Source organism: Bicyclus anynana, chromosome 11 (assembly GCF_947172395.1).
Source record: "Bicyclus anynana chromosome 11, ilBicAnyn1.1, whole genome shotgun sequence".
NCBI classification, from domain to species: Eukaryota; Metazoa; Arthropoda; class Insecta; order Lepidoptera; family Nymphalidae; genus Bicyclus; species Bicyclus anynana.
Genome location: NC_069093.1, coordinates 5291296 through 5295261, shown reverse-complemented (window position 1 = coordinate 5295261; position 3966 = coordinate 5291296).

Sequence of the window (3966 nt, the reverse complement as noted above, 5' to 3'; positions counted from 1 at the left end):
TGATGATGCAATCTAAGATGGAGCGGGCTCAATTGTTGGGAGTAGGATGAAAATCCACACCCCTCTGGGTTTCTACATGAAATCGTACTGGAATGCTTAATCGCTTGGCGGTATGTCTTCACCTGTAGGGTGGTAACTAGCCACGACCGAATCCTCCCACCAGCCAAAAAGTTTGCCTTGCTTCTTTATTAATCAATACTAATAAATAAAGCTGAAGAGTTTGTTTGTTCGCTTGATTGAGCGCGCTAATCTCAGACTACAGGTCCAATTTAAAAAATTCTTTCAGTGTTAGATAGTCTTTTTGTCGGCCTCCGTGGCGCAGTGGTATGCGCGGTGGATTTACAAAACGGAGGTCCTGGGTTCGATCCCCGGCTGGGCAGATTGAGATTTTCTTAATTTGTCCAGGTCTGGCTGGTGGGGGGCTTCGGCCGTGGCTAGTTACCACAATACCGGCAAAGACGTACCGCCAAGCGATTTAGCGTTCCGGTACGATGCCGTGTAGAAACCGAAAGGGGTGTGGATTTTCATCTTCCTCCTAACAAGTTAGCCCGCTTCCATCTTAGACTGCATCATCACTTAACATCAGGTGAGATTGTAGTCAAGGGCTAACTTGTAAAGAATAAAAAAAAAAATAGATAGCCCATTTATCGAGGACGGCTATAGGTTGTATATAATCCCCGTATTCCAACGTGAACAAGAACCAAGCGGGTAAAACCGCGCTAGTTTAAAATATAAACCACCCAGATCATAAAACTACTATACTCATTATACTCGTACAAATATTTTCCAATTGTGAGAATCGAACCCACGGCCTTGGATGCAGAAGGCAGAATCATTACCAACTGCGACATTCGTTATTTTGGTTTTAGAACCGATGTTAATTTTTTTTTTGTAATATCGATCGTCCTATTAGTCTCTTAAATAATTAGAGCTCTTTGTCAAGGATTTTACCCTTGCCCTTCAAGCGGACTATCTGTTCGTTTCGTCAACTCATACTTATTTTTCCTTTAGTTTTGAAACTCTTCTAACACCATCGTAAATATCAGGGAAAAAAACACATGGTGAGATTTCATACTTAGGAAAGTACAAGCGGGATCTATCTTAATATAACTCCGTGTAGGGTATAATGTACTACTTAGAGCTTCTTTTGGTATCACTTTACTTATTTTATTTGGGTTTAAAATAAATTATTTAATGATTTAGTGAAAATACACCAATGTTAGTTGTCTAACTAAAATTAATGTATTTTCACTAAATCATTTTACAGTCTTTTTATTTTGAAAAATGTTTGATTTTTATATTTCAAGCCCCGGTTCAGGTAGAAGCGTTTGTTTCATAAATATTTTTTGTGAATGTTAGTTTAACAAACAGTACAGTAAACATTTTGTTTGTTTTCGTTGATTGTTAAAGTAATTTTCCAGTTACTGTGTCAAAAATCAATCTTCTAACAGAAAGTTGACCTATATTCCTCTATTCAAAAAGTACCGGGTCTACTAGAGCCAGTTTCGACGCATTTTAACGGTAAAAACCTCTTTGTGAGAATTTCCCTATCTACCGCATACAATAACTGGTTTAAACATCACATGGCGAAGGTTCTAAGCCTTTACAGCACTGATTAACTTCTTTCATGTTCAAAACTATAAACACTTTTATATATCTCGAAAGCCTTCATTCAGAAGTTAATGGAAATACCAGAGAGAAACATACTTGTCCGTTTTCTGTCGGCAACATTTACTAACTGACGATATAGAGTTTAATTAATTATACTTGTATCAAGAAATAATTTTCTAGATATTGGACTTCGTTTTATATAATTTAACTAGCAGATTGCACTATCTCCTACTTGGCATAATCATCTTACCTTCGATTTTAATGTGCAATTTCAATGAAACCATAATAGTTTACACTACAATCACATTTAATTATAGTCGCCACAACCTTAGGTATAAACCTAACCAGGGATTTCCGTATAAAAATAATTCAAGATATCTCAGAGATTACTTTAAAAAATTATTTCAGATATATTATTATAGTTGATTAGTTATTTGAAAATCAATTCTGCCCAAGTTTCTGATAGGAATTCGGAGCTGGAAAGTGCGGGGGTGTCCTGAAGACCATTTTAAGCAGTCAATAACTGGAGTTATCATTAACATCTAATAATAACGACGAGTACTAGTTAAAACCTTAAGCACGTCAACCCTCTGAGCAGCGTGGTGGGCCTAAGCTCAAATTCCCCTCTTTCATAACAGAAGCCTAGCCAAGTGAAATACAAATTGTCTGATTAGCATTAGATAGAACGCAATTCTCAAATGTGCCCCATACTCCATCAAATTGGGTCAAATGTGCCCCAGAGTCCATCAAATTGGGACAAATGTGTCTCACAATGCATTAAATTGGGACAAATGTGCCCCAAAGTCCATAAAATTGGGACGGTAGCCAAGTTTGTCAGATAAAGTTATCTATTCATTTTAAATTACTGTTCCTATGGATAAGAGAGCTTAATTAGTGTTTGAGAGCGAGCCGGGTATCTATTCCGGATTTGAGCATCTGTCGGGAATTCCGCTCAAACTTAATTGCAATCCTATGTAATGCCACAAGCGCTTCCCTTGTCATTGTCGAAAATAATTCTGGTATGGTTGCTCTACTTTCGGAAAACGTATGGTTTTGGACGTAGTAGTGCGCCTTTTAAGAACTTCCGATGCGTGCGATGTTTACACGATTAAAGTTGCACAAAAATCACGTATAACGGAATTATTATCCTTATGCCACAGTTACATAATGCTTCTCTCTGCCCCGATTTTATCCTGTCTGTCCTTATAATTTACTTTACTCGCCCAATTAATCGCGACGCCTCGTACTAATCCTGAATCACGCGCTCGCGCCGACATAATTGGGAGCGGTGAGCAGGACGAGGGACATGAAATGCGGCACCACGTCTCTACTCACTTCCCTTGCTATTTCCCACGCCACTTGTGCAGTGTTGGTGGGCGGGTTAAAAGCGCTGCAGCACAAAATATAAATTCTTAACTTGACCCGCATTTCGAATCTAACTCTAGATCTACTCTATTTAACTCTATTGTAAAGTCAACCAACATTATCAGACAGAGACCTTCAAAAAGTTTGTGCTACATGTCTCTAAAACGTCTAGTAGCTGTCTATAATATTGTAAGCAGTATCAAAGTTAGTTCGCCTCAAGTAAACTACAACAGCAAACTGAGAACAACCAGTCTGCCGTTTACCTCGCATGGAAACTTATTTAACATGTTAACAAAACGTTTTATGTCAGAACTGACTAAGTATTTGTAACCCCCGACGCAAAAAGAGAGGTGTTATAAGTCTGACGTGTCAGTCTGTCTGTCCGTTTGTCAGTCTGTCTGTGGCACCATAACTCCTGAACGGATGGAGCGATTTCAATTTTTTTTTCTATTAAAGGTGACTTAGGTGACTCGAGTGAGTTGTGAGTGGGGAATTTTTGAAGCGTTTGCGATTGTAGAAAGAGAATCGACTTGCCCCATGACAACAGCCCCCATACCTGTGTGTTTATATAATAAAGTGTTCTTTGTTGTATGTTTCGAAAGACAACAGCGACATCGTCCACTTGGAATTAGATGTTTTTAGATAAAAATTTCATTTTTACTTATAAAGCTAAACATGGACATTTTGCTTTTGAAAGTAATTTATTCATTGCTGTTTTCTTTAATTAGAAGGAAAGTACAAAGGGGTAAATATAAACAGTTTTCTCTTCTAAAAATATTATGCCCCGTAGAGCGTTTGCATATTTTTTTATAATTCATGCAAGTAATCAGTTCTTTCGTTACCATTTTTATTATAAAAGCAGCGCACATTTTCGAAAAAAATGCACTAGCCAGGTTTTTCTGCCATTTAAAATAAATATACTGATATTCGTTATCAACCCATATTCGGCTCACTGCTGAGCTCGAGTCTCCTCTGAGAATGAGAGGGGTT